Here is a 27,647-nt window from a genome sequence, read left to right as displayed (position 1 = left end):
CTGTTTTCTGGATAGTCCTTCTCTTTTCTTTTGAATATTTGGAAAGCTGTTGTTTCATTCCTAAATACCCTGCTGAGAATTTTACAGTTCTATTCATAAAAGGAAAAAATTAATGCTGAATGTACCAGATAAGACTGCTATTGTAGGAAAAAAAAATGACTGAAGCCTATCTCAACTGTCTAGTGATAATATATCCTGAAATCACACTTAGTGAATCCTGCTTACTTACATGGAGGGAAAATAAACCACGTCTAATAAAATTTGAAGAGATTCTTATTTTTTAAAGTTATAAATTTCCACATACTAGTTACTTTTTTGTAAAATGGTTCTGGTAGGTTAGAAGTAGAAGTAGTAGAAGTAGCAGCAGTAGTAATAGTAGTAGTACTAGTATCTATTGCTCCTAAGTCCAAATTCAACGATTTTCTATTATATCATTCAAATTGACATTCAAACATATTTTTAATCATTCTAAACTTTTAAAGAAACAAATTTTCTTTCCATAGTTTTTTTTAAGAATTCCATCAAATAAACAGTTTTTCTCTGGGTAGTTAATGAGTTTTCAAGTTTCTATATTTCTTGGTTAATTTTATCAATGAAATAAAATACTCATAAAACTGGAACTCAGATTCAAGAATAACATCAAAATGAATATTATATGAAGAAATATTGGATTTAAGGGCAGACTAAGATATTCAGGTAAAGATATACATAGACCCTTAAAGCAAAAGACCTCAATATTTTTTTTTGTTATTGTTGTTTCCTTTTAATTTTTAAGAGACTGAAGTGTGGAAAATAGCCAGACCTAGAAAAATGCCTTCTTCTATTAGTGAAAGTTAATATATGTAGCTAGTATAAAAAGTGGTGTATGTCACAATAATTGTTAACACATGGTTTCAGGGTCTGGAATATTAAGAACATTGAAAACTTTGATTTGTGGCCACAGCAATAACACATCTGCATTTCCCTGAGACAGTTCTGGTTTCTGCCTGATACAAAAGCAAACAATTTAATTCTACTCCTTTTTACTCCCAAAACTATATGTTGTGATTGAATTTATATGATGACTTAACTCTGACACATTTAAAATATGCAGTTTATATCATATGATCTTCATAGTAATATCTTCTAATACTTTTTGAAATGTGAGTGAAATTCTTTATTAGAGGTGGGACTTGGGTTCTCCCTGACTTGCATCCTCTGGTCTGCTTTAACAAAAACCAGGGGGAAAAGAAAGCTAGGCATCAGAAGCAATGGGTGGCAGGCCTATTAATGGCTGATCTGTAGAGTGATCTGTCCTCAAGGAGACCCAACAGAACAGCCTTTCACTCAGCCCAACTTCCAAAGTGACCACTGCAGCTGAGGGGATGGTCAAGCATGGTCAGCAACATTGCAGGCAGAACTGTAAATTTCTTGTTAGAGATGCCACCTGCCTTTACCTGGCCAGCTCTCCTCACAGGCCAGCTAAGTAATGAAAGTCAACAGAGTGCCTTCCCCTAGGAGGTTCACACCTCCCTTAGGATGTACCCCATGTGAAGAGATAGATAGGTCTAGGCCTCTTAACTTACAAGGCCTAAAGCCCACCAGATTATTACCAAGCCCCTTCTATCAGGTTCTATTTGCCTCTCAATCAGAACACTTAATTGTAGCTTAGACAGCACCTTTCTTAGCTCCTCTAATAATGACTCTGTCCTTTGTTCTAGACCCTGTCTAGCACACTTGGGCCTCATTCCTTCATAATCATAACCTCTACTCTACCACCAATGGCTCTACTCCCAACCTGTGTGTACTGATTGTCCTCTTCCCCACTTAATGCTGTATAATTGTTCAAACCTGGTTAATGCCACGCTTAGGATCATTGGTTACTATCCTCACCCTGTCTTTTATGACCTTGTCTAAATATGAGCAGAGTCGGCAAACTTGGAAGGCTTCCATAGCCTTGGCAACTCATGACGACAGCCTAGGGTGGTTACTGGCACCATAAACTAGAGTGTCAATTTGTTGGGTCAACAACAGGAGCCACTGTGCACTTGCTCCTCATGTGGGATCTCTGTCCTTAATGTGCTGTACATTGTGATTTAATGCTATAAGTAATACTCAAACAGTATGTTTCACTTTGTGTTTCTATGTGGGTGCAAACTGTTGCAATCTTTATTAATATATACTAAATTGATCTTCTGTATATAAAGAGAATTGAAAATGAATCTTGATGTGAATGGAAGGGGAGAGGGAGCGGGAGGGGGAGGGTTGCGGGTGGGAGGGAAGTTATGGGAGGGGGAAGCCATTGTAATCTATAAGCTGTACATTGGAAATTTATATTCATTAAATAAAAGTTAAAAAAAGAAAATGATTAAAAATAAAAATAATAATAAATAAATAAATAAATATGGATTTTTGAATGAAAACAAGAAAGATGGGATAGCTGAATGCTATGAGTATGGAATTATAGAAAATTGGGTTCACACATCACATTTGCTTCCCAATTACCTAAGAAAGCTAATTAAATCTATTTTTAAGAGTGGGTGAAATTAAGTAATTAATATCTGTAAAATATTTTAGCAGGATTATAATTCTATAGGATAAGGAGTGAAATACCTCTGACTTCAAAGCTTTGGTCTAGCATGTGCAAATTGCCAGTTTGAATAATTAGGTAAGTTTTCTAATTCATTTTTCTTATAAATAACAAGCCAGTAAACTTTTTCAAGATTATGAAGTTTCTAAAGAATGTATATGTATATATACAGATGTATATGTGTACATATATGTATATGTATTTCATCTGGTGATCTATGCATGTATGTATATATGATGAATGTGTGTGTGTGTGTAAATCTGTGTTTGTATGTGTGCACATATATTTTCTTTCCCAATGGACAGCCTCAAAACTGAAAGTGAAACGATGTGTTCCTGATGGATCATATTTATTCAGAAACACATTGATACTAGGAAAGTGTTTTAATGATCAGAATAGTCTACTATATCAATTGTATATTCTGTTGTGCTTGTTCTTATTTTCAATATTTTACTTTTTATACAATGGTATGTTTTGGGGGCACATTACACAGTTGGAAACTAGGTATATTATTACTGTGTGCTTCAAAAACAGTTTTGACTATTTTTAAATCAAATGCTAAAGTAGTTACTTACCCACTCAGAGGCAAGTCAAAGTCCAGCTGGAATCTAGAATCATCCATTTCAGAAATAAAAAAATAACAAAATTGTTACTTTATTGTTATTCCAATGAGCTCCAAGATTAAGTGGAATGGAAAATTAAAGATACTTTTCTTCACATGATAAATTGAAAATATATAATTAAAGGAACATTTTTCTTTCCTGAGGTGATTTATGCTCTTCTCTTGCCCCACCAGCATGCCATTTAACATAAGTTGCTTTTGAAGATTTACAAGTTGCTTCAGAATAAGCACTCTACACACCCCCAGGTAAAATATTCAATATCATAGTATTTATCCACATAATTTAAAGGAAATGACTTCTGAAATAGGATAAGGTGGATTTCTTGATACCATACACACTAGATAAGAAGGATACACTATAAATTTGGTTCAGGGTAATGAACACATAACAAAAACTTTATAAAATCTAATAAAAATTTGTTCCAGTTGTTCTTTCCCGGTTGCTCCTCTTCCAGTCTAGCTCTCTGCTGTGGCCCTGGAAAGCAGTAGAGGATGGCCCAGGCGCTGGGCCCTGCATCCGCATGGGAGACCAGAAGGAAACACCTGGCTCCTGGCTTCAGATTGGCGCAGCGTGCCAGCCGTAGTGGCCATTTGGAAGGTGAACCAACGGAAAAGGAAGACCTTTCTCTCTGTCTCTCTCTCTCACTATCTAACTCTGCCTGTACAAAAAAAAAAAAAAAAGCATATTCACTATCATTCATTTGATTCTGGGTGATTCTTTAGTTAGTGAATAATTAAGTGTAGCAATTTCAGAAATATTCATCTTTTAAAAAAAGTCTTAAAAAGCATACAATAAGTAACCTAGCCAGATATTTTACTAAATACTTTATATGCATTAATACACATAAATCTCTCCCCAATCATAAAAGTAAAATGTACTAATATTTAGGATAAATATCTTTTCTCGAGGAAGACTAAAAGTAAGATGCAGAAACACTGAATAACTTCACAATGTTTTCAAGCAACATAACTAGAAATCCAAAAAGACAGAGGAATTGACTCAGGTAAATATATTTCATTCATTCTCTGCTTGTTTTCACTTTTAGAACTGTGATAGGTAAAATAAGATGCTAAAACTAAAGATTAAATGTGAATATGAAATGACATTCTCACATTTTATTCACAATCATAGCTATTTAAATCATCTGACAAATCAATTTAGACACAGGAAACTTGTTTGTACTTCAAGGTTTAGGTGGTTAAAATATATTCATCAACAGAAGAGGAAATGCCATACTAAGCTTATTAGCCAAATTATCTCAAATTTAGCAACCCTGTATTGTTTGCTTTGTCAATAATAGACAAGCTATAATCAAACCTAGCAAGATATATTAGAGACAATTATGTCTATTTAATCAGAAATACAACTTGCCTCTGCTGATTTATTCTAAAGGCCTTTAAATGAAACAAAAAAAAAATTAAAAGGAGACTACACAAACTTTTTGAGCTCATGCTGGCCAAGTGAACAAGTATCAGCACAGAAATCTAATGGACTTAGTGCAAACAATGCGAATAGAAACACAATTCTTAAGAATGTCCATTGTACCATAGTTCCAGTATTGATTCCAAGGAAAATTATATCCTCTTGGGTGGAGTGGATTTTTAATATTTTTAAGATATATTGGTTTGTGTGAAGAACATAGCTATATAGAGAGAGGAACACACACACAGTGAATGAGAGAGAGAGAGAGAGAGCACTCTCTATCTACTGGTTCACTCTCCAAATGGCCATAGCATCTAGGTCTGGTACAAACTAAAAGCAAGAAGCCAAGAATTCCATCTTTGTTTCCCACCTGGGTGGCAGAGGCACAAGTGCTTGGAACCTTTTCGGCTATCTTCCCAGATACATTAGCAGGAAGTTGGATCTTTTACTAAATTTTACTTTCATACCATTATGCTCAGGAAAATAAATAAAAAAACAAAATTGATATGATTTCATTCTTCTTAAATTTGTGATGACTTCTTTACTGGTCTAACATAGGATCTATCTACATTTTCAAAAAGAAAGTCAAAATACACATCAAGGAATGGAAAGTCTCTTCAATAAATTGTGCTAAGAAAGCTATATATTAATATGCAGAATGAAAGTAGACTCTTCTCCCTCACCATGAAAAAAAAGTTAACTCAAAATGAGATGCATTGTGTTGTTTAATAGAACTAAATTTGAACAGACACAAAGCTATGAAACTACTGGACGATATCAGATAGGACAACTTCAAGACATTGGTAATGGTGATGAATTTTTATATGACAACAAAGCAAAAATTGGCAACTGGGATCACACCAGAGTAAAAAGCTTAAGTACTGCTAAGGAAATAATCAACAGAGTGAAAAAATAATCTATAAAATGGTAAAAAACACTTGCTTACTGTTCATTGGCAAATGGATTGATATCATGAATATGCAGATGTAAAACAACTAAACAGCAAGAAAGAAACAGTAATCTAAATTAAAAATGAGTAAATACTTGAATATGCACTTCTATCATTACTAATACTCAGTTGCATATACATATATGAAAATCTAAAGAATCCACTACAAAAATGCAAATGAAAACCATAATGAGATATCCTCAAACTCCAGTAATATTTGATATATATATTTTTTTGACAGGCAGAGTGGTCAGTGAGAGAGAGAGATAGAGAGAAAGGTCTTCCTTTTGGCCGTTGGTTCACCCTACAATGGCCGCCGCGGTTGGCGTGATGCGGCCGGCGCACCGCGCCGATCGGATGGCAGGAGCCAGGTGCTTCTCCCAGTCTCCCATGGGGTGCAGGGCCCAAGCACTTGGGCCATCCTCCACTGCACTCCCTGGCCACAGCAGAGAGCTGGCCTGGAAGAGGGGCAACCGGGACAGGATCAGTGCCCCGACCGGGACTAGAACCCGGTGTGCCGGCGCCGCTAGGCAGAGGATTAGCCTATTGAGCCGCGGCACCGGCCCAATATTTGATATTATTAAAAAACAAAATTGTTGATAAGGTCAGGGAGAAAAGTGAATGCTCCCACATATCTGGTAGGACTGTAAGTCTGCACAACCATTATGAAAAATAGTATGGTTGCTCTCCTTCGAACTAAAAAAAGAAATATCACATTACCTAGCAATCCCCTTCTGTGCATATATACAAGGCAAATGAAATCAATATCTCAAAGAAATATCTACACTTGCAGGTTTTCTGAAGCACTATTCACAGTAGCCAAAACATGGAAACAACAGAGATGTCTATCGATGAATGAATGGATAAAGAAAACATGGTATATATACAATACGGACTATTATTCAGCCACAAAAATTAAGAAGTTCTGTCAACTGTGGCAACATGGATAAGGAAAGTGAAATAAGTTGGGCTGAGACTAATACCACATGTTATCACATGGATAAGAAAGCTATGAAAGTAATATTTAAAAGTAGAGAGTGGAGTAGTGATTACCAGAGCCTGGGAAGTGTGTAGGGGAGAGGTATTAGAAGAGGGTGGTTAACATATATTAGGAAGCGGTTGAGTCACAGGAATATCTTCTAATGTTTTATTGCTCAGTAGGGTGACTATGGTTGACCTGGGTGGGCAAGATCTCTGGACAGTATTTTGTAGTAGGAGTCTGGGTAGGGGAAGTTGCAGCTGAGCTGAGATCTTCATCCAAGGCAATGAAGCTGGGTGCAACATGACAGCTCCTCAAAGAGGGCTAGGGCCTATCAGGGCGGTATACTTCTCTAGCAGCAAATACTTCAGGTCCACTGTGTAATCAGAAGTCCCTCTTTGTTCAGGGGTGATCTGGGAAAATGGGACAGTTGATACTGTGTTCTTGTTGCTCTTCTTTTTAAGTCCATTGTGTGTCTCCATGCTCCATAACATCTCTGATACAGTATCACTGCAATTGGATGCTCTAAGGGAAGATTGCCCAAGAGCTTGGGCCCCTGCTGCCCCTGTGAGAGACCCAGGAAAAAGCTCCTGGCTCTTGGCTTCAGCCTGGCCCAGTCCTGGCTATTTTGGACATTTGCTGAGTGAAACAGTGGATGGAAGATCTCTCTCAGAGACTTTTTTTGTCTCTCTCTCTCCCCTTCTCTCTCAGTATCTATGCCTTTCAAATAAATAAATAAAATCTTTAAAAAAATAAACATGCCAACAAAATAGGTGCACTTCTGTTTTGTTTTGTTGATCCTTCTTTAAGGCGGGAAGCAGACCAGGCACCTTTAGTCACCCTGGCTCTAGACTTTTGATTATAGGATTTAACTATTTGTATTCGGGCAACTATTGATAAGTAAAGATTTAATCCTGACATTTTATTTATTATTTTTTGGTTGACTTTTATAAATATGTTCTTCTCTTCCTCTATTTCTGTCACAAAAAATCTATAATAGTAGATTTTTGTTCCCTTTTCTTTATCATTTTTTATAAGATTTATTTATTCAGGAGCTGCTCCAGGCCAAAGCTGAAGCCAAGAGCCAGGAGCTTCTTCCAGGTCTCCCATGTGAGTGCAGCGGCTCAAGTACTTAGGTCATCTTCCACAGCCATTACCAGGGAACTGGATTTTTAAAAGTGGAGCAGCCTGGAAAGGAACCAGCACCTACATGGGATGCCAGTGATGCAGATGATTACCTTACTCCTTATGTAACAACATCAGCTCCACATTTTTTAAAAAAGATTTTATTTTTTATTTATTTGAAAGTCAGAATTACAGAAAGAAGAAGACACACACACACACACACTCACTCACACACAGTTCTTCCATCCACTGATTCACTCTCCAAATGGCTGCCACAGCTGGAGCTTGAGCCAGGCTGAATCCAGGAGCTACTTGTGCATGCAGGGACCCAAGGACTTGAGCCATCTTCCCTGTTTTCCAAGCAGCATTAGGACGTAACTTGAAATAGAGTAGCAGGGAGACAAACGTTACCCATGTGGGATGCTGGCATTGCAGGTGAAAGCTAAACCTGCTACTCCACAACACTGGCCCCTCCACTTTTTTATCTTTTATATATCTACTGTAAGTTTTTACTCTGTGGCTACCTTGTGGTTACTTTGACTTAATCACTTCACAATGTGGACACAGAGTAAACCATCATATTGCATCCCCATAATATGCTAAATTATTATTTGTTAGTTAAGAGTAAAATAGATATGCTCAATTTCTTTAACTAGGCAGGTAAATAAACTCATACACAAAAATACTTCACTCTCTTTGTCCTAGGGCTAATCCTTACTGAAAGAGGTTCACTCTCAAACTAAAAGATTCAAAAGAGAAGGGTGAGCAAGAAGTAGAGGAATACCACTAATAAACAAAACATAACTCTCATAAATATCACAAGATCTTGAGCTGAAGGGCTCTTGTGTGTAGAGGGGGAATAAGAAGTAGATTGATTTTGAGCATGAACATTTATTATATATTTCCGTTTGCCTTACTTATGAAAATGCAACATGCTCTTAGTACTGAAACATGTATCATCCATTGGAAAGGAAAGGAAAAATTTGACTAATAATGTTTAAAGCCTGTGGTTGGATACATTATTCTTTCACCATTTGTACTCTCACTAAGTTCAGCTGCTCAAAATCCAATTTGTGATTGTCTTATTAATGCCTCCTGTGAAGATTCAATACAAATGGACAAAGCTCTTGTCCCAAGAAAGAAGGGAATCATGTTGTATTCAGTATCACTCAGATATGGCTAAAAAAGGAAGGAAGGAAGGAAGGAAGGAAGGAAGGAAGGAAGGAAGGAAGGAAGGAAAGCAGGCAGGCAGGCAGGCAGGAAAGCTTGCAGAGGAAATGGAAAACATTTGCATCAAGTAAAACAAATTACAAGGTAATTCCAAATACAATATAAATGCTTCTCTATCTTTAAAAAACTATAATTTTCCAGAACTTTTTAAAATTGACAAAGTAATTGAGAATATAGTGGAATTAGTTTCCACATGTTTTGCACTTGGTTTTCCCTATTATTAATTTATTAACATTACCATTGTATTTTGTTAAAAAAATAACGAAATATTGATAGCTTATTTTAAGTCCATATTAAGTCCGTAGCTATTTTTAATCCATACTTAAATTTCTTTAGTTTTGCCCAATACACATTTTATTCTTCAGGATTCCATCTAAAATGCCACAATACACAATGACTTCTAAAAGTTCATGAAAAATGGAATTGAAAGATAAATTCTGCAATCCACATAGTTTTTAAATAATAAGCATTTTCCATGAAATTTTTGAAGACTATTGTGCTTTTGTTGTCAGATATATTTAGGATTATATTGACCGACTAATAATTTCTCACTCCTTCAAGGCAGATCACTGTACAGATCAGCCATTAATAGGCCTGCCACCCATTGCTGCTGATGCCTAGCTTTCTTTTCCTCCTGGTTTGTGTTAAAGCAGACCAGAGGATGCAAGTCAAGGGAGTGCCCAAGTCCCATCTCTAATCTTCGGTGGCCTGAACTACAAGTCTATAGTCACAGGCATGTTCTGTAGTAGTTTTTCTAAGGTAGACAATGCCCATGAGGAAAATTATATTCTCACTTTAAAACTTTCTTTCCCTTTGGTCTGAAAGGGAGGTTTTTTCTACTTACTGTATACTTCGCTGATGGCGAAGTGAATCTAGCTATGAGATTATTATTTAAGTTCTTATTTTGGCTATGCTATTACAGAAAAATGTTAGCCATCTCTTTTATAAGGTCTAAAGATTAAATTGTGCGTCCTACAGATTCCTTCATAATAGAATTAGTTTCCTACCTTGAAGAGAATAGAGAAATGAAAGAATAAGTTGGGCTTAGAATAGAGAAATGAGGGAGCAAGTCCTAGATCGCTTGCTGACATTAGCAATATTACATGAATACTTAGCAAACAGTTTCAACCATTAGATAACAACTTAAGAAAACATTTACCAGAAGGTCCAATGCCTTCTAGAAATTTTAAGAATCGTGTATTTGGAAACACCTCTTAAATATCTAACGTGGTGTAGTTTGTTTAACCAGTAAACCTAAGCACAACCATATAAAATGTTTTTAGTTTCTTTCTACCAACAAATATAAAACATATGATACACAGATTCAGGTCACATAAATTAAAATGTATCTTTGATTGATTTTAGCAGCTTCAATTTATGGACAATCTTATCTATAAGCCATTTAAAATAGCCCTCAAGGAGACCCAACAGAACAGTCCACTGCAGTGGCTTTCAATGTGGTAAGCCTGGGCTTCAGCAGAAGTCAGCTTGTGAAGAGCCCTGGCAGCTCTGCCAAGAGTTGGATCACTGGAAATGGACCTGCCCTGGAGTCGAAGGATGCCCAGGTCAGAGCCACAGATCTTATTGGCTCTAAGCTGAAAAGCCCTTCACTCAGCCCAACTTCCAAAGTGACCACTGCAGCTGAGGGGATGGTCAAGCAGGGTCAGCAACATTGCAGGCAGAACTGTCAATTTCTTGTTAGAGATGCCACCTGCCTTTACCTGGCCAGCTCTCCTCCCAGCCCACCAAGTAATGAAAGTCAACAGAGTGCCTTCCCCTAGGAGGTTCACACCTCCCTTAGGATGTACCCCATGTGAAGAGATAGATAGGTCTGGGCCTCTTAACTTACAAGGCCTAAAGCCCAACAGATTATTATCAAGCCCCTTCTGTCAGGTTCTATTTGCCTCTCAATCAGAACACTTAATTGTAGCTTAGACAGCACCTTTCTTAGCTCCTCTAATAATGACTCTGTCCTTTGTTCTAGACCCTGTCTAGTGCACTTGGGCCTCATTCCTTCATAATCATAACCTCTACTCTACCACCAATGGCTCTACTCCCAACCTGTGTGTACTGATGGTCCTCTTCCCCACCTAATGCTGTATAATTGTTCAAACCTGGTTAATGCCACCCTTAGAATCATTGGTTGCTATCCTCACCCTGTCTTTTATGACCTTGTCTAAATATGAGCAGAGTTGGCAAACTTGGAAGGCTTCCATAGCCTTGGCAACTCATGACGAGAGCCTAGGGTGGTTACTGGCACCGTAAACTAGAGTGTCAATTTGTTGGGTCAACAACAGGAGCCACTGTGCACTTGCTCCTCATGTGGGATCTCTGTCCTTAATGTACTGTACATTTTGATTTAATGCTATAACTAGTACTCAAACAGTATATTTCACTTTGTGTTTCTATGTGGGTGCAAACTGTTGAAATCTTTATACTAAATTGATCTTCTGTATATAAAGAAAATTGAAAATGAATCTTGATGTGAATGGAAGGGGAGAGGGAGCGGGAGAGGGGAGGGTTGCAGGTGGGAGGGAAGTTATGGGAGGGGGAAGCCATTGTAATCCATAAGCTGTACACTGGAAATTTATATTCATTAAATAAAAGTTAAAAAAAAGAAAAAATAATAATTTCTCACTCTTCTTTCTTTGGCAGCCTTGGCAGTTTTGAGCAGCACCACTAAGTTACTTTGAAAAATTAATTTTAACTGTAATTTATTTGAAGTTTTTTTCTCAGGGTTAGACAAGGTTATGTATCATTACACCCAACAAATGGTATGTATTATCAACAAAATTTTTGACCTTATTTTTAACTGCAAGTTTTTAAAAAAAAATTATTTAACTATTTTGAAAGCCAGAGTTACAGAAAGAGAGGGAGAGAGAAAGAAAGGACTTCTATTTGTAGATCCATTCCCCAGATGGTTGCAATGGTCAGGGTTGGGCTGAAGTCAAGTGGCAAGAGCTTCATCCAGATCTCCTATATAACAGAGGGGCCCAAGCACTTGGGTCAGCTTCTGATGCTTTCCCAGGCACTGTAGCAAGGATCTGGATTGGAAGCAGAGCAGCCAGGAAATGCGCCAGCACACACAGTGTCACAAGTGGTGGCTTACCCCACTATATCACAATGCTGACCCCAATTTGTGACTTTTAGTATTGATCTTGAACACAATGTTGAAATATGGTTTAACAGATTCTTCACCATGAACTTACTCTTTTTCCCTCCGTTTTCTTACTATATTCTGTGGATGAAAGTGGGTGTGTACATCCTAGACTTCAGCAGTAGGGAATTTTGTTCTTCCTCCTTTTGGGTAGAATTTCTCCAACAAATTACCCAGAATCCTGCTGCAAAAGAGATACACTAATCAGTCAATTGATAGCCTACTGTGATTTTTACAATACGGTGACCCTAATCATTTGTAGTCATTTAGATAATAACTCTGGTCCTGATCACAACTTGTGTACTATTTTTCAGGGTGGACTATAAGAAATTACAAGGGAAATGAGGTTTTTCAACACACTTGGGCCACAATTAGTGCATTTTTCAGACAGTTCATCTCTCTGAAGGGAATGTATTATCATGAGCTTGGGACCTTATGGATGGCAATTGTCTTCCAGAAATGTGATCCTCGTCTCAGTGCTTTCATTCATGGGATGTTAAGTTTTTAGAAGAGATATTCTTCACTACTTATGCTGAGACCTTCTTAATGGAAGTTGAGTGTAAACTATTCTCTATTTCTAGCCCTTCTCTTTAAGCACTCCAAAATCAGCAGTCCAGCAGATGGAGGACCTCTCTATGTCTCTCCATCTCTCTATATAACTCTGATTTTCAAATAAATGGATTTAAAAAAAATCCCATGGTTGACTGGGAACTGCAGCTGGCTGCTGATGCCCAGCATGTTGAGAATCATACAGCTAATCACCAGCCTGGGAATGGATCAAAATTCCAAATATGGCTGCCACTGAATATGTATAGCACTCACATCATCATAAAGTTAAATAACTGTAACTCAACCATTGTAAGTTGAGGACTATATGTACAAGGAACATTCTTGAACATCATAAAGAAGATTTCTAAAAATATATATGAGTAACAGCATACTTAATAATGAGAAATTAGAAGCTACTGTATGAACATCAAGGAAACAAAGAAATTTACTTTCACAGTTCCTTTCAAAAAGGTACTAAAATTCTAGATAATATAGCAAAATAAGAAAATGAAATAAGGCATATATATTGGAAGAAAGATATGAAACTGTTTTTGTTCACAGATGACATGAGTGCCTATGTGAGAAACCCCCTTAGCAATTGACAAGAAAAAAAGAAATTCATCTAGACATAGTAACAAATTATAGTGAGAATGAAAGATATAAGGTTAGAATGCAAAAGTTCATTACTATCCTTTATATCTGAAATTAGTAAATGAAATTTCAAATTAAATATTTTCTCATTTACATAACACTAAGGAAACTTATGTACTAGACATAAATCTTAAGAAATATGTACAGATATATACGAGAAAATCTAAAAATAGATGAGTGATATTAAAGAGTAAATAAAAGGAGAATTATTTCATGTTCATGTAGAAGACAACTTAATGTGCTGTGTAGATTCAATGAAATCACAAGCTAATTTGTGTATACTGGCAAACCAAATTTAACTTTATATAGACTAAAACATCAGCAAAGAATATACACAGGTTGTAAGGTTGCATGTGAAAAGATGTGCAACATAATATGTCATCAACTTTAGGGAATTCAAAATTAAAACAATGGGATACCACTTCATACCTAACAGATTGTCCCAGCTCTAAAACAATGGTAACACCAAATGCTGGACAGGATGTGTGGTAATAGGAAATCTCCTTCATTGCTGGTGGGAATGTGAAATATTGCAACCATGTTGGCAGATGTTTTGGCAGTTTCTTACAAAACTAAATATATTTTTAGGATATAACCCAGCAATCACATTCCTTGATATTTACATAAAGGATTCAAAATTTGTGTCCAAACAAAAACCTGCTCATGAATGTTTATAGAAACTTTATTCATAAGAGCCAAAATTTGAAAGCAAAGTACACATCAGTAACAAATCTAACATTGTGACATGAAGTGTTGACAGTAAGAAACTGTATGAGTTTATAAGTAATTATACATTCAAGTATTATACCCAACAGCTATACAAGACAAACAAACTATGCTTATTAATACAAATAATCAAGTACAAACAATAGATTAACAATTACAGAAATACTTTTGGCATAATATCAAAAAACTAAAAGCAACACCAATTTCCATCAACAAAAGCCTGGATAAACACATTGTAACATAGCCATACAATGAAACACCAGTTAGTAATTAAAGTGAATTGACTACTGATGCAACTTGGATAAATCTCAGAAACATTTTATTGAGTGAAAAAAGTAACACACAAACAGTAAGTACAGAATAATCGCATTTATATGAAATTGTAGAACAGATAAAACAATAACATAATAAAATCAGAGCTGTGTGGATGTGTGCATCTGCATTTCCCTGAGACAATTCTGGTTTCTGCCTGATACAAAAGCAAACAATTTAATTTTACTTCTTTTTACTCCCAAAACTATATGTTGTGATTGAATTTATATGATGACTTAACTCTGACACATTTAAAATATGCAGTTTATATCATATGATCTTCATAGTAATATCTTCTAATACTTTTTGAAATGTGAGTGAAATTCTTTATTAGAGGTGGGACATGGGCACTCCCTTGACTTGCATCCTCTGGTCTGCTTTAACAAAAACCAGGGGGAAAAGAAAGCTAGGCATCAGAAGCAATGGGTGCAGGCCTATTAATGGCTGATCTGTACGGTGATCTGCCCTCAAGGAGACCCAACAGGCCAGTCCACTGCAGTGGCTTTCAAAGTGGTAAGCCTGGGCTTCAGCAGAAGTCAGCTTGTGAAGAGCCCTGGCAGCTCTGCCAAGAGTTGCATCACTGGAAATGGACCTGCCCTGGAGTCGAAGGATGCACAGGTCAGAGCCACAGATCTTATTGGCTCTAAGCTGAAAAGCCTTTCACTCAGCCCAACTTCCAAAGTGACCACTGCAGCTGAGGGGACGGCCAAGCAGGGTCAGCAACATTGCAGGCAGAACTGTCAATTTCTTGTTAGAGATGCCACCTGCCTTTACCTGGCCAGCTCTCCTCCCAGGCCAGCTAAGTAATGAAAGTCAACAGAGTGCCTTCCCCCAGGTGGTTCACACCTCCCTTAGGATGTACCCCATGTGAAGAGATAGATAGGTCTGGGCCTCTTAACTTACAAGGCCTAAAGCCCACCAGATTATTAACAAGCCCCTTCAATCAGGTTCTATTTGCCTCTCAATCAGAACACTTAATTGTAGCTTAGACAGCACCTTTCTTAGCTCCTCTAATAATGACTCTGTCCTTTGTTCTAGACCCTGTCTAGCACACTTGGGCCTCATTCCTTTGTAATCATAACCTCTACTCTACCACCAATGGCTCTACTCCCAACCTGTGTGTACTGATGGTCCTCTTCCCCATTTAATGCTGTATAATTGTTCAAACCTGGTTAATGCCACCCTTAGAATCATTGGTTGCTATCCTCACCCTGTCTTTTATGACCTTGTCTAGATATGAGCAGAGTTGGCAAACTTGGAAGGCTTCCATAGCCTTGGCAACTTATGACGAGAGCCTTGGGTGGTTACTGGCACCATAAACTAGAGTGTCAATTTGTTGGGTCAACAACAGGAGCCACTGTGCACTTGCTCCTCATGTGGGATCTCTGTCCTTAATGTACTGTACATTGTGATTTAATGCTATAACTAGTACTCAAACAGTATATTTCACTTTGTGTTTCTATGTGGGTGGAAACTGTTGAAATCTTTATACTAAATTGATCTTCTGTATATAAAGAGAATTGAAAATGAATCTTGACGTGTATAGAAGGGGAGAGGGAGCGGGAGAGGGGAGGGTTGTGGGTGGGAGGGAAGTTATGGGAGGGGGAAGCCATTGTAATCCATAAGCTGTACATTGGAAATTTATATTCATTAAATAAAGGTTAAAAAAAGAAAATGATTAAAAAATAAAAATAATAATAAATAAATAAATAAATATGGATTTTTGAATGAAAACAAGAAAGATGGGATAGCTGAATGCTATGAGTATGGAATTATAGAAAATTGGGTTCACACATCACATTTGCTTCCCAATTACCTAAGAAAGCTAATTAAATCTATTTTTAAGAGTGGGTGAAATTAAGTAATTAATATCTGTAAAATATTTTAGCAGGATTATAATTCTATAGGATAAGGAGTGAAATACATCTGACTTCAAAGCTTTGGTCTAGCATGTACAAATTTCAAGTTTGAATAATTTAGGTAAGTTTTCTAATTCATTTTTCTTATAAATAACAAGCCAGTAAACTTTTTCAAGATTATGAAGTTTCTAAAGAATGTATATGTATATATACAGATGTATATGTGTACATATATGTATATGTATTTCATCTGGTGATCTATGCATGTATGTATATATGATGAATGTGTGTGTGTGTAAATCTGTGTTTGTATGTGTGCACATATATTTTCTTTCCCAATGGACAGCCTCAAAACTGAAAGTGAAACGATGTGTTCCTGATGGATCATATTTATTCAGAAACACATCGATACTAGGAAAGTGTTTTAATGATCAGAATAGTCTACTATATCAATTGTATATTCTGTTGTGCCTGTTCTTATTTTCAATATTTTACTTTTTATACAATGGTATGTTTTGGGGGCACATTACACAGTTGGAAACTAGGTATATTATTACTGTGTGCTTCAAAAACAGTTTTGACTATTTTTAAATCAAATGCTAAAATAGTTACTTACCCACTCAGAGGCAAGTCAAAGTCCAGCTAGAATCTAGAATCATCCATTTCAGAAATAAAAAAATAACAAAATTGTTACTTTATTGTTATTCCAATGAGCTCCAATATTAAGTGGAATGGAAAATTAAAGATACTTTTCTTCACATGATAAATTGAAAATATATAATTAAAGGAACATTTTTTTTTTCCTGAGGTGATTTATGCTCTTCTGTTGCCCCACCAGCATGCCATTTAACATAAGTTGCTTTTGAAGATTTACGAAGTTGCTTCAGAATAAGCACTCTACACATCCCCAGGTAAAATATTCAATATCATAGTATTTATCCACATAATTTAAAGGAAATGACTTCTGAAATAGGATAAGGTGGATTTCTTGATACCATACACACTAGATAAGAAGGATACACTATAAATTTGGTTCAGGGTAATGAACACATAACAAAAACTTTATAAAATCTAATAAAAATTTGTTCCAGTTGTTCTTTCCCGGTTGCTCCTCTTCCAGTCTAGCTCTCTGCTGTGGCCCTGGAAAGCAGTAGAGGATGGCCCAGGCGCTGGGCCCTGCATCCGCATGGGAGACCAGAAGGAAACACCTGGCTCCTGGCTTCAGATTGGCGCAGCGTGCCAGCCGTAGTGGCCATTTGGAAGGTGAACCAACGGAAAAGGAAGACCTTTCTCTCTGTCTCTCTCTCTCACTATCTAACTCTGCCTGTACAAAAAAAAAAAAATGCATATTCACTATCATTCATTTGATTCTGGGTGATTCTTTAGTTAGTGAATAATTAAGTGTAGCAATTTCAGAAATATTCATCTTTTAAAAAAAGTCTTAAAAAGCATACAATAAGTAACCTAGCCAGATATTTTACTAAATACTTTATATGCATTAATACATATAAATCTCTCCCCAATCATAAAAGTAAAATGTACTAATATTTAGGATAAATATCTTTTCTCGAGGAAGACTAAAAGTAAGATGCAGAAACACTGAATAACTTCACAATGTTTTCAAGCAACATAACTAGAAATCCAAAAAGACAGAGGAATTTACTCAGGTAAATATATTTCATTCATTCTCTGCTTGTTTTCACTTTTAGAACTGTGATAGGTAAAATAAGATGCTAAAACTAAAGATTAAATGTGAATATGAAATGACATTCTCACATTTTATTCACAATCATAGCTATTTAAATCATCTGACAAATCAATTTAGACACAGGAAACTTGTTTGTACTTCAAGGTTTAGGTGGTTAAAATATATTCATCAACAGAAGAGGAAATGCCATACTAAGCTTATTAGCCAAATTATCTCAAATTTAGCAACCCTGTATTGTTTGCTTTGTCAATAATAGACAAGCTATAATCAAACCTAGCAAGATATATTAGAGACAATTATGTCTATTTAATCAGAAATACAACTTGCCTCTGCTGATTTACTCTAAAGACCTTTAAATGAAACAAAAAAAAAAATTAAAAGGAGACTACACCAACTTTTTGAGCTCATGCTGGCCAAGTGAACAAGTATCAGCACAGAAATCTAATGGACTTAGTGCAAACAATGCGAATAGAAATACAATTCTTAAGAATGTCCATTGTACCATAGTTCCAGTATTGATTCCAAGGAAAATTATATCCTCTTGGGTGGAGTGGATTTTTAATATTTTTAAGATATATTGGTTTGTGTGAAGAACATAGCTATATAGAGAGAGGAACACACACACAGCGAATGAGAGAGAGAGAGAGAGAGAGCACTCTCTATCTACTGGTTCACTCTCCAAATGGCCATAGCATCTAGGTCTGGTACAAACTAAAAGCAAGAAGCCAAGAATTCCATCTTTGTTTCCCACCTGGGTGGCAGAGGCCCAAGTGCTTGGAACCTTTTCGGCTATCTTCCCAGATACATTAGCAGGAAGTTGGATCTTTTACTAAATTTTACTTTCATACCATTATGCTCAGGAAAATAAATAAAAAAACAAAATTGATATGATTTCATTCTTCTTAAATTTGTGATGACTTCTTTACTGGTCTAACATAGGATCTATCTACATTTTCAAAAAGAAAGTCAAAATATACATCAAGGAATGGAAAGTCTCTTCAATAAATTGTGCTAAGAAAGCTATATATTAATATGCAGAATGAAAGTAGACTCTTCTCTCTCACCATGAAAAAAAAGTTAACTCAAAATGAGATGCATTGTGTTGTTTAATAGAACTAAATTTGAACAGACACAAAGCTATGAAACTACTGGACGATATCAGATAGGACAACTTCAAGACATTGGTAATGGTGATGAATTTTTATATGACAACAAAGCAAAAATTGGCAACTGGGATCATACCAGAGTAAAAAGCTTAAGTACTGCTAAGGAAATAATCAACAGAGTGAAAAAATAATCTATAAAATGGTAAAAAACACTTGCTTACTGTTCATTGGCAAATGGATTGATATCATGAATATGCAGATGTAAAACAACTAAACAGCAAGAAAGAAACAGTAATCTAAATTAAAAATGAGTAAATACTTGAATATGCACTTCTATCATTACTAATACTCAGTTTCATATACATATATGAAAATCTAAAGAATCCACTACAAAAATGCAAATGAAAACCATAATGAGATATCCTCAAACTCCAGTAATATTTGATTTTTTTTTTTGACAGGCAGAGTGGACAGTGAGAGAGAGAGATAGAGAAAAAGGTCTTCCTTTTGGCCATTGGTTCACCCTACAATGGCCGCCACGGTTGGCGTGATGCGGCCGGCGCACCGCGCCGATCCGATGGCAGAAGCCAGGTGCTTCTCCCAGTCTCCCATGGGGTGCAGGGCCCAAGCACTTGGGCCATCCTCCACTGCACTCCCTGGCCACAGCAGAGAGCTGGCCTGGAAGAGGGGCAACCGGGACAGGATCGGTGCCCCGACCGGGACTAGAACCCGGTGTGCCGGCGCCGCTAGGCGTAGGATTAACCTATTGAGCCGCGGCACCGGCCCAATATTTGATATTATTAAAAAACAAAATTGTTGATAAGGTCGGGGAGAAAAGTGAATGCTCCCACATATCTGGTAGGACTGTAAGTCTGCACAACCATTATGAAAAATAGTATGGTTGCTCTCCTTCGAACTAAAAAAAGAAATATCACATTACCTAGGAATCCCCTTCTGTGCATATATGCAAGGCAAATGAAATCAATATCTCAAAGAAATATCTACACTTGCAGGTTTTCTGAAGCACTATTCACAGTAGCCAAAACATGGAAACAACAGAGATGTCTATCGATGAATGAATGGATAAAGAAAACATGGTATATATACAATATGGACTATTATTCAGCCACAAAAATTAAGAAGTTCTGTCAACTGTGGCAACATGGATAAGGAAAGTGAAATAAGTTGGGCTGAGACTAATACCACATGTTATCACATGGATAAGAAAGCTATGAAAGTAATATTTAGAAGTAGAGAGTGGAGTAGTGATTACCAGAGCCTGGGAAGTGTGTAGGGGAGAGGTATTAGAAGAGGGTGGTTAACATATATTAGGAAGCGGTTGAGTCATAGGAATATCTTCTAATGTTTTATTGCTCAGTAGGGTGACTATGGTTGACCTGGGTGGGCAAGATCTCTGGACAGTATTTTGTAGTAGGAGTCTGGGTAGGGGAAGTTGCAGCTGAGCTGAGATCTTCATCCAAGGCAATGAAGCTGGGTGCAACATGACAGCTCCTCAAAGAGGGCTAGGGACTATCAGGGCGGTATACTTCTCTAGCAGCAAATACTTCAGGTCCACTGTGTAATCAGAAGTCCCTCTTTGTTCAGGGGTGATCTGGGAAAATGGGACAGTTGATACTGTGTTCTTGTTGCTCTTCTTTTTAAGTCCATTGTGTGTCTCCATGCTCCATAACATCTCTGATACAGTATCACTGCAATTGGATGCTCTAAGGGAAGATTGCCCAAGAGCTTGGGCCCCTGCTGCCCCTGTGAGAGACCCAGGAAAAAGCTCCTGGCTCTTGGCTTCAGCCTGGCCCAGTCCTGGCTATTCTGGACATTTGGGGAGTGAAACAGTGGATGGAAGATCTCTCTCAGAGACTTTTTTTGTCTCTCTCTCTCCCCTTCTCTCTCAGTATCTATGCCTTTCAAATAAATAAATAAAATCTTTAAAAAAATAAACATGCCAATAAAATAGGTGCACTTCTGTTTTGTTTTGTTGATCCTTCTTTAAGGCGGGAAGCAGACCAGGCACCTTTAGTCACCCTGGCTCTAGACTTTTGATTATAGGATTTAACTATTTGTATTCGGGCAACTATTGATAAGTAAAGATTTAATCCTGACATTTTATTTATTATTTTTTGGTTGACTTTTATAAATATGTTCTTCTCTTCCTCTATTTCTGTCACAAAAAATCTATAATAGTAGATTTTGGTTCCCTTTTCTTTATCATTTTTTATAAGATTTATTTATTCAGGAGCTGCTCCAGGCCAAAGCTGAAGCCAAGAGCCAGGAGCTTCTTCCAGGTCTCCCATGTGAGTGCAGTGGCTCAAGTACTTAGGTCATCTTCCACAGCCATTACCAGGGAACTGGATTAAAAGTGGAGCAGCCTGGAAAGGAACCAGCACCTACATGGGATGCCAGTGATGCAGATGATTACCTTACTCCTTATGTAACAACATCAGCTCCACTTTTTTTAAAAAAGATTTTATTTTTTATTTATTTGAAAGTCAGAATTACAGAAAGAAGAAGACACACACACACACACACTCACTCACACACAGGTCTTCCATCAACTGATTCACTCTCCAAATGGCTGCCACAGCTGGAGCTTGAGCCAGGCTGAATCCAGGAGCTACTTGTGCATGCAGGGACCCAAGGACTTGAGCCATCTTCCCTGCTTTCCAAGCAGCATTAGGAGGTAACTTGAAATAGAGTAGCAGGGAGACAAACGTTACCCATGTGGGATGCTGGCATTGCAGGTGAAAGCTAAACCTGCTACTCCACATCATTGGCCTCTCCACATTTTTATCTTTTATATATCTACTGTAAGTTTTTACTCTGTGGCTACCTTGTGGTTACTTTGACTTAATCACTTCACAATGTGGACACAGAGTAAACCATCATATTGCATCCCCATAATACGCTAAATTATTATTTGTTAGTTAAGAGTACAATAGATATGCTCAATTTCTTTAACTAGGCAGGTAAATAAACTCATACACAAAAATACTTCACTCTCTTTGTCCTAGGGCTAATCCTTACTGAAAGAGGTTCACTCTCAAACTAAAAGATTCAAAAGAGAAGGGTGAGCAAGAAGTAGAGGAATACCACTAATAAACAAAACATAACTCTCATAAATATCACAAGATCTTGAGCTGAAGGGCTCTTGTGTGTAGAGGGGGAATAAGAAGTAGATTGATTTTGAGCATGAACATTTATTATATATTTCCGTTTGCCTTACTTATGAAAATGCAACATGCTCTTAGTACTGAAACATGTATCATCCATTGGAAAGGAAAGGAAAAATTTGACTAATAATGTTTAAAGCCTGTGGTTTGATACATTATTCTTTCACCATTTGTACTCTCACTAAGTTCAGCTGCTCAAAATCCAATTTGTGATTGTCTTATTAATGCCTCCTGTGAAGATTCAATACAAATGGACAAAGCTCTTGTCCCAAGAAAGAAGGGAATCATGTTGTATTCAGTATCACTCAGATATGGCTAAAAAAGGAAGGAAGGAAGGAAGGAAGGACGGAAGGAAGGAAGGAAGGAAGGCAGGCAGGCAAGCTTGCAGAGGAAATGGAAAACATTTGCATCAAGTAAAACAAATTACAAGGTAATTCCAAATACAATATAAATGCTTCTCTATCTTTAAAAAACTATAATTTTCCAGAACTTTTTAAAATTGACAAAGTAATTGAGAATAGAGTGGAATTAGTTTCCACATGTTTTGCACTTGGTTTTCCCTATTATTAATTTATTAACATTACCATTGTATTTTGTTAAAAAAAAACGAAATATTGATAGCTTATTTTAAGTCCATATTAAGTCCGTAGCTATTTTTAATCCATACTTAAATTTCTTTAGTTTTGCCCAATACACATTTTATTCTTCAGGATTCCATCTAAAATGCCACAATACACAATGACTTCTAAAAGTTCATGAAAAATGGAATTGAAAGATAAATTCTGCAATCCACATAGTTTTTAAATAATAAGCATTTTCCATGAAATTTTTGAAGACTATTGTGCTTTTGTTGTCAGATATCTTTAGGATTATATTGACCGACTAATAATTTCTCACTCCTTCAGGGCAGATCACTGTACAGATCAGCCATTAATAGGCCTGCCACCCATTGCTGCTGATGCCTAGCTTTCTTTTCCTCCTGGTTTGTGTTAAAGCAGACCAGAGGATGCAAGTCAAGGGAGTGCTCAAGTCCCATCTCTAATCTTCGGTGGCCTGAACTACAAGTCTATAGTCACAGGCATGTTCTGTAGTAGTTTTTCTAAGGTAGACAATGCCCATGAGGAAAATTATATTCTCACTTTAAAACTTTCTTTCCCTTTGGTCTGAAAGGGAGGTTTTTTCTACTTACTGTATATTTCACTGATGGCGAAGTGAATCTAGCTATGAGATTATTATTTAAGTTCTTACTTTGGCTATGCTATTACAGAAAAATGTTAGCCATCTCTTTTATAAGGTCTAAAGATTAAATTGTGCGTCCTACAGATTCCTTCATAATAGAATTAGTTTCCTACCTTGAAGAGAATAGAGAAATGAAAGAAGAAGTTGGGCTTAGAATAGAGAAATGAGGGAGCAAGTCCTAGATCGCTTGCTGACATTAGCAATATTACATGAATACTTACCAAACCGTTTCAACCATTAGATAACAACTTAAGAAAACATTTACCAGAAGGTCCAATGCCTTCTAGAAATTTTAAGAATCGTGTATTTGAAAACACCTCTTAAATATCTAACATGGTGTAGTTTGTTTAACCAGTAAACCTAAGCACAACCATATAAAATGTTTTTAGTTTCTTTCTACCAACAAGTTTAAAACATATGATACACAGATTCAGGTCACATAAATTAAAATGTATCTTTGATTAATTTTAGCAGCTTCAATTTATGGACAATCTTATCTATAAGCCATTTAAAATAGCCCTCAAGGAGACCCAACAGAACAGTCCACTGCAGTGGCTTTCAATGTGGTAAGCCTGGGCTTCAGCAGAAGTCAGCTTGTGAAGAGCCCTGGCAGCTCTGCCAAGAGTTGGATCACTGGAAATGGACCTGCCCTGGAGTCGAAGGATGCCCAGGTCAGAGCCACAGATCTTACTGGCTCTAAGCTGAAAAGCCCTTCACTCAGCCCAACTTCCAAAGTGACCACTGCAGCTGAGGGGACGGCCAAGCAGGGTCAGCAACATTGCAGGCAGAACTGTCAATTTCTTGTTAGAGATGCCACCTGCCTTTACCTGGCCAGCTCTCCTCCCAGCCCACCAAGTAATGAAAGTCAACAGAGTGCCTTCCCCTAGGAGGTTCACACCTCCCTTAGGATGTACCCCATGAGAAGAGATAGATAGGTCTGGGCCTCTTAACTTACAAGGCCTAAAGCCCACCAGATTATTATCAAGCCCCTTCTATCAGGTTCTATTTGCCTCTCAATCAGAACACTTAATTGTAGCTTAGACAGCACCTTTCTTAGCTCCTCTAATAATAACTCTGTCCTTTGTTCTAGACCCTGTCTAGCACACTTGGGCCTCATTCCTTCATAATCATAACCTCTACTCTACCACCAATGGCTCTACTCCCAACCTGTGTGTACTGATGGTCCTCTTCCCCACTTAATGCTGTATAATTGTTCAAACCTGGTTAATGCCACCCTTAGAATCATTGGTTGCTATCCTCACCCTGTCTTTTATGACCTTGTCTAAATATGATCAGAGTCGGTGAACTTGGAAGGCTTCCATAGCCTTGGCAACTCATGACGAGAGCCTAGGGTGGTTACTGGCACCATAAACTAGAGTGTCGATTTGTTGGGTCAACAACAGGAGCCACTGTGCACTTGCTCCTCATGTGGGATCTCTGTCCTTAATGTACTGTACATTTTGATTAATGCTATAACTAGTACTCAAACAGTATATTTCACTTTGTGTTTCTATGTGGGTGCAAACTGTTGATATCTTTATACTAAATTGATCTTCTGTATATAAAGAGAATTGAAAATGAATCTTGATGTGAATGGAAGGGGAGAGGGAGCGGGAGAGGGGAGGGTTGCGGGTGGGAGGGAAGTTATGGGAGGGGGAAGCCATTGTAACCCATAAGCTGTACACTGGAAATTTATATTCATTAAATAAAAGTTAAAAAAAAAAGAAAAGAAATAATTTCTCACTCTTCTTTCTTTGGTAGCCTTGGCAGTTTTGAGCAGCACCACCAAGTTACTTTGAAAAATTAATTTTAACTGTAATTTATTTGAAGTTTTTTTCTCAGGGTTAGACAAGGTTATGTATCATTACACCCAACAAATGGTATGTATTATCAACAAAATTTTGACCTTATTTTTAACTGCAAGTTTTTTTAAAAAAATTATTTAACTATTTTGAAAGCCAGAGTTACAGAAAGAGAGGGAGAAAGAAAGGACTTCTATTTGTAGATCCATTCCCCAGATGGTTGCAATGGTCAGGGTTGGGCTGAAGTCAAGTGGCAAGAGCTTCATCCAGATCTCCCATATAACAGAGGGGCCCAAGCACTTGGGTCAGCTTCTGATGCTTTCCCAGGCACTGTAGCAAGGATCTGGATTGGAAGCAGAGCAGCCAGGAAATGAGCCAGCACACACAGTGTCACAAGTGGTGGCTTACCCCACTATATCACAATGCTGACCCCAATTTGTGACTTTTAGTATTGATCTTGAACACAATGTTGAAATATGGTTTAACAGATTCTTCACCATGAACTTACTTTTTTGCCCTCCGTTTTCTTACTATATTCTGTGGATGAAAGTAGGTGTGTACATCCTAGACTTCAGCAGTAGGGAATTTTGCTCTTCCTCCTTTTGGGTAGAATTTCTCCAACAAATTACCCAGAATCCTGCTGCAAAAGAGATACACTAATCAGTCAATTGATAGCCTACTGTGATTTTTACAATACGGTGACCCTAATCATTTGTAGTCATTTAGATAATAACTCTGGTCCTGATCACAACTTGTGTACTATTTTTCAGGGTGGACTATAAGAAATTACAAGGGAAATGAGGTTTTTCAACACACTTGGGCCACAATTAGTGCATTTTTCAGACAGTTCATCTCTCTGAAGGGAATGTATTATCATGAGCTTGGGACCTTATGGATGGCAATTGTCTTCCAGAAATGTGATCCTCGTCTCAGTGCTTTCATTCATGGGATGTTAAGTTTTTAGAAGAGATATTCTTCACTACTTATGCTGAGACCTTCTTAATGGAAGTTGAGTGTAAACTATTCTCTATTTCTAGCCCTTCTCTTTAAGCACTCCAAAATCAGCAGTCCAGCAGATGGAGGACCTCTCTATGTCTCTCCATCTCTCTATATAACTCTGATTTTCAAATAAATAGATTTTTAAAAAATCCCATGGTTGACTGGGAACTGCAGCTGGCTGCTGATGCCCAGCATGTTGAGAATCATACAGCTAATCACCAGCCTGGGAATGGATCAAAATTCCAAATATGGCTGCCACTGAATATGTATAGCACTCACATCATCATAAAGTTAAATAACTGTAACTCAACCATTGTAAGTTGAGGACTATATGTACAAGGAACATTCTTGAACATCATAAAGAAGATTTCTAAAAATATATATGAGTAACAGCATACTTAATAATGAGAAATTAGAAGCTACTGTATGAACATCAAGGAAACAAAGAAATTTACTTTCACAGTTCCTTTCAAAAAGGTACTAAAATTCTAGATAATATAGCAAAATAAGAAAATGAAATAAGGAATATATATTGGAAGAAAGATATGAAACTGTTTTTGTTCACAGATGACATGAGTGCCTATGTGAGAAACCCCCTTAGCAATTGACAAGAAAAAAAGAAATTCATCTAGACATAGTAACAAATTATAGTGAGAATGAAAGATATAAGGTTAGAATGCAAAAGTTCATTACTATCCTTTATATCTGAAATTAGTAAATGAAATTTCAAATTAAATATTTTCTCATTTACATAACACTAAGGAAACTTATGTACTAGACATAAATCTTAAGAAATATGTACAGATATATACGAGAAAATCTAAAAATAGATGAGTGATATTAAAGAGTAAATAAAAGGAGAATTATTTCATGTTCATGTAGAAGACAACTTAATGTGCTGTGTAGATTCAATGAAATCACAAGCTAATTTGTGTATACTGGCAAACCAAATTTAACTTTATATAGACTAAAACATCAGCAAAGAATATACACAGGTTGTAAGGTTGCATGTGAAAAGATGTGCAACATAATATGTCATCAACTTTAGGGAATTCAAAATTAAAACAATGGGATACCACTTCATACCTAACAGATTGTCCCAGCTCTAAAACAATGGTAACACCAAATGCTGGACAGGATGTGTGGTAATAGGAAATCTCCTTCATTGCTGGTGGGAATGTGAAATATTGCAACCATGTTGGCAGATGTTTTGGCAGTTTCTTACAAAACTAAATATATTTTTAGGATATAACCCAGCAATCACATTCCTTGATATTTACATAAAGGATTCAAAATTTGTGTCCAAACAAAAACCTGCTCATGAATGTTTATAGAAACTTTATTCATAAGAGCCAAAATTTGAAAGCAAAGTACACATCAGTAACAAATCTAACATTGTGACATGAAGTGTTGACAGTAAGAAACTGTATGAGTTTATAAGTAATTATACATTCAAG

This window comes from Lepus europaeus, chromosome 8 (genome assembly GCF_033115175.1).
Source record: "Lepus europaeus isolate LE1 chromosome 8, mLepTim1.pri, whole genome shotgun sequence".
In the NCBI taxonomy this organism is placed as follows: Eukaryota; Metazoa; Chordata; class Mammalia; order Lagomorpha; family Leporidae; genus Lepus; species Lepus europaeus.
The sequence above is the reverse complement of the archived record's forward strand: the minus strand, read 5'-3'. Positions refer to the sequence as shown.